This window comes from Myotis lucifugus, unplaced genomic scaffold (assembly GCF_000147115.1).
Source record: "Myotis lucifugus unplaced genomic scaffold, Myoluc2.0 scaffold_892, whole genome shotgun sequence".
In the NCBI taxonomy this organism is placed as follows: Eukaryota; Metazoa; Chordata; class Mammalia; order Chiroptera; family Vespertilionidae; genus Myotis; species Myotis lucifugus.
Window position 1 is genome coordinate 144,551 of NW_005871940.1, and position 10,154 is coordinate 154,704.

General features: G+C 40.8%; 1 pseudogene; it reads left to right on the forward strand.

Moving 5' to 3' along the window:
• Positions 1–3,726: 3,726 nt before the first annotated feature.
• LOC111824085 lies at positions 3,727–5,568 on the forward strand (annotated as a pseudogene).
• Positions 5,569–10,154: the final 4,586 nt, after the last annotated feature.

A 10,154-nucleotide genomic window follows, 5' to 3' on the forward strand; every position in this document is an offset into this window, starting at 1 on the left:
TTTTTTTTTTTTTTTAACCCCCCTGGTTGGGGGGGCCCCCCAAAAAAAAATTTTTGGTGGTTTCCCCCCCCCCCCCCAAGGGAATTTTTTTTTGGTCCAAAAAACTCGGATATTAAGAGGGATGTCCGATGGCCGGTTTAGGCCCTGTGGGATTGGGCTTAAACCGGCAGTTGGACATCCCCTGAGAGGTCTTGGATTGGAGAGGGTGCAGGCCGGGCTGAGGGACAACACCCCTCCCCCCATGCACAAATTTAGTGCACCGAACAACTAGTATTCCATAAATGAGATCATGTAATATTTATCTTTCTCTGACTGGTTTATTTCACTTAGCGTAATGCTCTCCAGTTCCATTCATGCTGTTGCAAATGGTAAGAATTCTCGATTTTTTACCACAACATAGTATTCCATTGTGTAAATGTACCACAGTTTTTTAATCCACTCATCTGCTTATGGGCACTTAGCCTGTTTTCAAATCTTAGCTATGGCAAATTGTGCTGCTATGAACATAGGGGTGTATATATCCTTTCTGATTGGTGTTTCTAATTTCTTGAGATATATTCCTAGAAGTGGGATCACTGGGTCAAATGAGAGTTCCATTTTTAGTTTTTTGAGGAAAATCCATACTGTTCTACACAGTGGCTGCACCAGTTTGCATTCCCACCAGCAGTTGCAGGAGGGTTCTTTTTTCTCCGCATCCTTGCCAGCACTTGTCGTTTGTTGATTTGTTGGTGATAACCATTCTGACAGGTGTGAGATGGTACCTCATTGTTGTTTTAATTTGCACATCTTGGATGCTTAGTGACTTTGAGCCTGTTTTCCTATGTCTCTTGGCCTTCCTTAAGTCTTCTTTCCAAAAGTATCTTTATAAGTCCTTTGCCCACTTTTTGATTGGATTGTTTATCTTCCTTTTGTTAAGTTGTATGAGTTCCCTGTAAATGTTGGAGATTAAACCCTTATCGGTGATAACACTGGCAAATATTTTCTCCCATGCAGTGGGCGTTCTTGTTGCTTTGTTGATGGTTTTTCTTGCCGTACAAAAGATTTTTATTTTGATGTAGTACCATTTTTTTAATTTTCTCTTTAGTTTCCATTGTCCTAGGTGTTGTATTAGTGAAGAAATTGCTTCAACATATGTCTGAGATTTTGCTGCCTATGGATTCCTCTAATAATTTTATGGTTTCCCATCTTATGTTTAAGTCCTTTATCCATTTTGAGTTTATTTTTGTGTATGGTGTAAGTTGGTGGTCTAGTTTCATTTTTTTGCATGTGTCTGTTCAATTTTCCCAACACAATTTATTGAAGAGACTGTCTTGATTCCATTGTATGTTCTTACCTCCTTTGTCAAATATTAATTAAGCATAGTGGTTTGGGTCAATTTCTGGGTTCTCTACTCTATTCCATTGATCTATATGTCTGTTCTTGTGCCAGTACCAGCAGTTTTTAGAACAGTGGCCTTGTCATTATTCTTTTCTTTTAAAAAAATATATTTGTATTGACTTCAGAGAGTGGAAAGGAGAGGAAGAGAAAGTATAAAAATCCATGATGTGAGAGAAAAACCAATCAGCTGCCTTCTGCACGGCCCACACTAGGGATCGAGACTGCAACCTGCGCACATACCCCCACCATAATAGAAATGTTACCTCCTGGTATACAGATCGATGCTCAACTACTGAGCCATGCTGGCTAGGCTATCACTATTTTCTATAGCACTACCTTTACTGCTAATCTTGATAATGTAGACTTTAACATGATAGTATGTTTTCTATCTAGTGTCCTGGTTTTATATTCTTCATTCTATTATTCAGCTGTGTGTCCACATGCCTACCATAGCCACTAGCAAAAATTGACTATCAAACACATTTCTAAGGAGAGCCTACAAGAAAATACACATTTTAATGCATAGTTTGGTCTTATATGGTTAGAGTTAGAGATAACCTAAAATGTAATGAAGCAATAATAGCCATACAATTTTTCACTGTACAAAATGTTTTTCATAGAACACATCTAATCAATAAAGTTCGGAATAAATTTTGTACTGTACAAAAATGTTTTTCATGGCATAAATCTAATCAATAAAGTATGGAATATGCTGTTCATGTGCTAGGCTACTTATTTGTTGGCGTGAAAAGTTATTTGGAGTATTTTATGACTTTTTTCTGAACTATTTCACTGTTTCTGCTTTAAAACATTCTCTTTCTATGATCTTTTTAAAGTCAGAGGGAGAGAGAGAGAGAGAAAGAGAGAGAGAGAGAGGGAGAAATAGAAAGCAAGATGGAAATGTCAATCTTCTATAAATCTTGAAAATGACATCCTATCACCATTGTCTTACTGTACTGTTAGAAGTGCCCACACTCAAGGAGGGGATTACACATGGATACCAGGAGGCTGGGATCATGAGGGCTGTCTTGTAGTCAGTCCAATCATTTTTCCCTTCTTAGAGTATAGTTCCACAACCAGCTCAGTTCTTCAGGCCCTAAACGGGTGTTGTCATCCTGTCCATAAGGCATTCCAACCTTGTTCCAAATGGCTTTTCTGAAGTCATCTCCTTCTTTCATCCTATCTTGTCCTTCCTTTTCTTCTTGGAAGCTTAGTCCCACCTCAGCGCCTCTGCACCCACTGTTCCCTCTTCCTGGAACTCTCTTCCCCCAGAAGTCTGCATGGCTCCTCCTTCAGGGTCTTTCACAGGCTGCTGTCCAGGTGTTGGCTGGGGTTGCAGTTTTATCTGAAGTCTGGATCAGGGAAGCACCAACTTCCTTCAGCTTTAGCTTTAACATGAACTCTTTAAATATGCATTCCTGATTCGGTATTTAGTTGTCCGCAGTAAAGAGTTAACTCAGTGGTGTTGGGGTGCTCCAATCATGCACCTTCAGAAGGAAGGCCTGTCTGCATGATGCTTTTGCCTTGCCTTTCTCTGGGGAGGTCATCTTTAAGGCCCTGGAGTGTCCTGCCTGATAAGATTGTCTAGATACCTCAGACATTAGAACATGTCAGAGAGTCAGGCCCATGTGATTTATGGTGGAGGCCTTAGGCCAGCAATGCACTATCAGCTTGTCCTCTGAAGAGGCTGAGGTCAACCACATGAGTGGTCAGTCAGGCCCACGTGATGAACTCCCAGTAAAAAACCTGGACAGCACCAATTGAGTGAGTTTCCCTGATTGGAAATACTCACTGCATGTTGTCCCAGATCATGGCTGGGCAAGTTGAGAGCTTGCACTCCACTGGGAGGGGACACCTGGAAGCTCATGCCTGGTGTTCTCTGAGTCCCACCCATGTGCCTTGTCCTTTGCTGATTTTAATCAGTATCCTTTCCCTGTAATAAATTGTGACCAGGAGTATAACAGTTTTTCTAGGTTATGGGAGTCTGAGTGAATCATTCAACCCTGACTCAAGTCCATCTCCCACCTGCCACCCTCTTTTGAGATCTTCATCGCCCTTTTCACTGAATAGTATATTCTTGCTCATTTGCTATTTCTTTTTTTTAAAATATATTTTATTGATTTTTTAAGAGAGAAGGGGGAGGGATAAAGAGTTAGAAACATTGGTCAGGTGCCTCCTGCATACCCCTTTCTGGGGATGTGCCCACAACCAAGGTACATGCCCTTGACCAGAATCGAACCTGGGACCCTTCAGTCCGCAGGCTGACACTCTGTCCACTGAGCCAAATGGGTTAGGGCTCATTTGTTATTTTTTGTCTCTCTTCTCTGGACAGAGTGGAAATCTGGAACCATGTCTATGGCTCTCATGAGAGCAGAAGACCAGAGTGGTCAGGGGTCAGGCCCTAACCCTGCCACTGTCTGGAGGTGTAGCCCTGGGTGAGCAACCTCACCTGTCTGTGCTCTATTCTCTTTACCTATAAAACAGTAATGAGAACATGAGTTCCACTTTCATGGACTTGGGAGATTGGTGGACTCATTTATTAAGGCCTATAAAGGCCTCTATAAGTACAAGCTTCTAAGTGGTGGTCACTCTGTCTCCCCAGTAGCTAGAGCAGGTGTCAGTGCTCAGCTAAAGACAATGAGTTAGAAGATCCTTCTATTGCCTTGGACATGGAGAGGCAGGAGGGAGCCAGGGATGCCCAGATGATGGGAAGGAGGACAGGAGAATTGCTGGGGAGGGTAGGACATCTGCCCTGTGGTTCTGGACACACACAGACACTTTCAGGTCTCTTTGGGACTTCCCTGGTAGCCAGGCCCTTGGTTGCCACAGTGGAGGAGGTCTCAGTGAGTGGCGGACCTGGCTAGGAGGTAGAGGGTAGGAAAACCAAATTCTACAATCAGGGCTCCTAGGAGGAAACATGTGGGAGGGTTGGGAGGAGATAGTCAGGTGAGCTGGAGCCATGGCCCTGGGCAGGCACCAGAGCACCCCAAAGAAGGGTGTACTGAAAGCGGCTAAACTCCCTAGCCTGGCCTGGGAGGATGCCTCCCCTGTGCTGGATGCCCTGGAGATGCTATTGGGCTTCTGGTCACAGCCTTACCTATCCCCGAGGGTGAAATGTGCCCCTCCCCACACCATGCTTCTAGATTCTTCAACATAATGCTTCTGGGGTGCTCATGCCACATGAGTTCAGGACAAAGGAATCAGTAGCACATGGTCTGAGTCTCCAGAGTGCAGTACTTCTGCAAACAAGACTAAAAGGAAGAGAGCAGAATCAGTGTGCCAATACTGGGATGTGGGCTTGAGAGGCAACAAAAGGAAGTGCTTGGCTCTGAGCAGGCCCTGTCCCTCACAATATCCACACTGCCAGAGCTCTCAAGTCAGGGCCATACCTTGCCTGGGGATGAGGGCCACTGTGGACCCATATGCACCCTGCACGCACCATGTACTTCTTCCTCTCCTCCCTGTCCTTGGCAGACATCTGTTTCACCTCTACCACCATCTCAAAAATGCTAGTGAACATCAAGACACAGAGCAAAACCAAAACCTATAAATGCTGTATCACCGAGATATATTTGTATATACAGTTATTGTTGGGTTGGATGTTTTCCTCTTAACCGTGATGACCTATGACAGTTTGTGGCCATCTGCCACCCTCTGTACCACATGGCCATCATGAGCCCTCGGCTTTGGACTGCTGGTTGTGATGACTTGGATCATGAGTATCCTGAATTCCTTGCTTCAATGCTGCATGGACTTGGAAATCCCTCATTTTTCCTGGGGACTCAATCAGATGATCAAACTTGCCTTTCTGACATCTTTTAAAATAACATGGTGATCTATTTTTCAGCTCCCCTGCTTGTTGGTGGTCCTTTCACTGGGATCCTTTACTCATACTCTGAAATAGTGTCCTGCACACATGGGATGTCATAAGCTCATGGGAAGTATAAAACATCCTCTGCTTGTGCATCTCACCTCTCAGTTGTCTCCTTATTTTATTGTAGGAGCCTAAGAGTGTATCTCAGCTCTGCTGCTACCCACAATGCACAATCAAGTGTAACAGCCTCAGTGATGTACTGTGTGGTCATACCCATGCTGAACCCCTTCATCTATAGTCTCAGGAACAAAGACATCAAAAAGGCCTTAAATCATTCTTTGTTGTTTTTTTTTTATCAGGTCCTGATGGGCTTTTGATTCTGAGAATCAATGTCCTGTGTGATGCTGAGGCTGAAGATCCTGCTCTGAGGACCACTCTGAGCAGCAAGGCTGTGGCTCTTTGTTAGAGTCAAGTGCAGGTAGTTTTAGATCTTCTGAATAAAAAGTCATCCCCAGCTGGTTTGGCTCAGTGGATAGAGCATTGGCCTATGGACTGAAGGGTCCCAGGTTCGATTCCAGCCAAGGGCACATGCCTGGGTTGCGAGCTCAATCTCCAGTAGGTGGCGTGCAGGAGGCAGCCAATCAATGATTCTCTCTTATCATTGATGTTTCTATCTCTCCCTCTTCTTTCCTCTCTGAAATCAATAAAGAAATATATTTTAAAAAATCATAGTTGCATGTAATTTTGAACAAATAGGGTATTCATTCTGGAGGCTGTTATAAATTCATTGTTCACTTTTTGGATATGAGGATTCATTAAGATATGCTGTATTTCTGAAAAATGCCTTCTTCAAATCTTTTATATGTATCCTTAAAAATAAATAATATATATATTTTTAAAAATTATCTTTATTGCTGTAATTATTACAGATGTCCCCCTCTGCTTCCCCCATTGACCCCCTCTACCCAACACTATCCCTCCCAGCTCTTCACCACACTATTGTCTGTGTCCATGGACTTTGCATATATGAATATAAGTTTCCCAGTTAATCTTTATCTCCCACATAATCCCCCATCCCCACCTTCCCTCTGAGAGTCATCAATCCCTATGCTTCTATGTCTATGGATCTTTTTGTTCATCAGTATTTTGTTCATTAGATTCCACAAATGAGTGAGATCATTTGATACTTGTCTTTCTCTGGCTGGCTTATTTCGCCTAGTATAATACTCTCCAGGTTCCTCCACGCTATCTCACGGGGTAAAAGATCCTTCTTTTATTGCGGCTGCATAGTATTCCATGGTGTAAATGTACCACAGTGTTTTTTATCTACTCATCTACTGATGGGCACTTAGGCTGTTTCCAGATCTTATCTATTGTAAATTGTGCTGCTATGAACATATGGGTGTATATATTTTTACTGATTGGTGTTTCCGGTTTCATAGGCTATATTCCTACAAGTGGGATCACTGGGTCAAATGGCAGTTTCATTTATAATTTTTTGAGGAAACTCCATACTGTTTTCCATAAGGTTTCACCAGTCTGCATTCCTACCAGCAGTGTATTAGGGTTCCTTTTTCTCCACATCCTCGCCAGGACTTGTTATTTGTTGGTTTGTTGATGGTAGCCATTCTGACTGGTGTGAGATAAAAACGAATTATCATTTTAATTTGCATCTTTCTGATGATTAGTGACTTTGAGCATGTTTTCATAATTTTCTTGGCCATCTGTATGTCCACTTTGGAGAAGTGTCTATTTAGGCCCTTTGCCCATTTTTTTTTAATTGTTAAAAGTATTATATATGTCTCCTTTTTCCCCAATTGACCCTCCCTCTCCCGACACTCCCGCCACCCAGGACAAGCCCCCACTGCCCCACTGTCCATGTCCATTGGTTGTGCTAATATACATACATACAAGTACTTTGATTGATCTCTTACCCCATCCTTCTCTCTGAGGTTGGACTGTCTGTTCAGTGTTACTTAGTCTCTATATCTATTTTTGTTCATCAGTTAATGTTGTTCATTATATCCCACATATGAATGAGATCATGTGATATTTCTCTTTCTGTGACTGGCTTATTTCACGTAGCATAATGCTCTCCCAGTCCATCCATGCTGTTGCAAATGGTAAAAGTTCATTTTTATAGCAGCATAGTATTCCATTGTGTAGATGTACCACAGTTTTTTAATCCATTCATCTGCTGATGGGCACTTAGGCTGTTTCCAAATCTTAGCTATTATAAATTGTGCTGCTATGAACATAGGGGTGCATATGTCCTTTCTGACTGGTGTTTCTGGTTTCTTGGGATATATTCACAGAAGTGGGATTACTGGGTCGAATGGGAGTTCCACTTTGAATTTTTTGAGGAATCTCCATACTGTTTTCCACAGTGGCTGTACCAGTCTGCATTCCCACCAGCAGTGCACGAGGGTTCCTTTTTCTCCACATCCTCACCAGCACTTGTCGTTTGTTAATTTGTTGTTGATAGCCATTCTGACAGGTGTGAGATGGTACCTCATTGTTGTTTTGATTTGCATATTTTGGATGATTAGTGACTTGAACATGTTTTCATATGTCTCTCAGTCTTCTGTATGTCCTCTTTTGAAAAGTGTCTATTTAGGTCTTTTGCCCATTTTTTGATTGGATTGTTTATATTCCTTTTGATAAGGTCTATGAGTTCCCTGTAAATTTTGGAGATTATACCCTTATCTGAGATAGCATTGGCAAAAATGTTCTCACAGGCAATGGGCTTTCTTATTGTTTTGTTTATCAGTCAGTACCATTTATTGAAGAGACTATATTGACTCCATTGTATGCTCTTGCCTCCTTTGACAAATATTAATTGAGTATAATGGCTTGGGTTGATTTCTGGGTTCTCTGTTCTGTTCCATTGGTCTATATGTCTGTTCTTGTGCCAGGACCAAGCAGTTTTGAGAACAGTCGCTCTGTAATACAGCTTGATATCTGGTATTATAATCCCTCCAACTTTGTTCTTCTTTCTCAGGATAGCTGTGGTTATTCAGGGTCTTTTTTTCTTTTTATTCCAGATGAATTTTTGAAGAGTTTGTTCTAGATCCATGAAATATGTTGTTGGTATTTTAATTGGGATTGCATTGAATCTATAAATTGCTTTGGGTAGTACGGAAATTTTAATGATGTTGATTCTATCAATCCATGAATATGGTATGTTCTTCCATTTGTTTGTCTTCCTCTATCTCTTTTTTCAATGTCCTGTAGTTTTCCAAGTAGAAGTCTTTTACCTCCTTGGTGAAGTTTATTCCTAGGTGTCTTAATTTTTTTTTTCTGCAATGGTAAATGAGATTGTTTTTTCAGTTTCTCTTTTTGTGAGTTCATTATTTATGTAAAAAAAGTCAGATTTCTGGGTGTTAATTTTGTATCCTGCTACATTGCCAAATTCATTTATTAAGTCTAGTAGTTTTTTGATGGAGTCTTTAGGGTTTTCTATGTACAATATCATGTCATCTGCAAATAATAAAAGTTTTACTTCTTCTTTTCCAATTTGGATGCCTTTTATTTCTTCTTCTTGTCTGATCGCTATGGCTAGCATTTCCAGTACTATGTCAAACAAGAGTGGTGGAAGTGGGCATCCCTGTCTTGTTCCTGTTCTTAGGGGATATGGTTTTAGTTTTTGCCCATTGAGTATGATGTTGGCTGTAGGTTTGTCATATAAGGCTTTTATTATGTTGAGGTATGGTCCCTTTATTTCCACTTTGCTGAGAGTTTTTATCAGGAAAGGGTGTTGGATTTTGTCAAATGCTTTTTCAGCATCGATTGATATGATTATGTGATTTTTGTCTCTCAATTTGTTTATGTGATGTATCACATTTATTGATTTGCAGATATTGTACCATTCTTGCATCCCTGGAATAAATCCCACTCAGTCATGGTGTATAATCTTTCTAATGTAATGTTGGATCCGACTTGCTAGAATTTTGTTGAGGATTTTAGCATCTATGTTCATCAGGGATATTGGCCTGAATTTCTCTTTCTTTGTGATGTTTTTATCTGGTTTTGGAATTAGAATAATGCTGGCTTCATAGAAAAAACTTGGAAGGGTGTTTTCCTTTTGAATTTTTTGGAATAGTCTGAGGAAGATAGGTTTTAGTTCTTCTTTGAATGATTGATAGCACTCCCCTGTTAACTTGTTCAGACCAGGGCTTTTGTTTGCTGGAATATTTTTGATTATTGTTTCAATTTCATCTGTAGGTATGGGCCTATTCAGATTTTTTTATTCTTCTTGATTGAGTTTTATAAGCTTGTATTTTTCTAAGAATATGTCTATTTCATCTAGGTTGTCCAGTTTGTTGAGTAGAGCTGCTCATATTATTTTTTTATATACATTATATTGATTTCAGAGAGAAAGAGGGAGAGAGAGAGAGATTGAAACATCAATGATGACAGATAATCATTGATTGGCTGCCCCCTGCACTCCCCAGACTGGGGGTTGAGCCCAAAACCCAGGCATGTGCCCTTGAGAAGAATTGAACCCAGGACCCTTTATTCCGCAGGCCTATAATCTATCCACTGAGCCAAACCAGCCAGGGTTTACTATACTTTGTATTTTTATGGGGGTCTGTTGTTACTTCACCTCTTTCATTTCTGATTTTGTTTATTTGGGTCCTCTCTTTGTTTCTTGGTGCAATGGGCTAGAGGTTCATAAATCTTGTTTATCCTTTCAAAGAACCAGTTCTTGGTTTTGTTGATATTTTGCTGTTTTTTGTTTCTTTGTTTGTTTGTTTTTGTCTCTATGTCATTTATTTCCACTCTGGTCTTTATTATTTCCTTCCTTCTGCTTACTCTGGGCTTTTCTTGTTGCTCTCTTTCTAATTTTTTAAGTTGTAGGGTTAGATAATTTATTACCATTTTTTTCTTGTTTTTTGAGGTATGCTTGTAGAGCTATGAACTTCCCTCTCAGGACTGCTTTAATTGTGTCCCTTAGATTTGG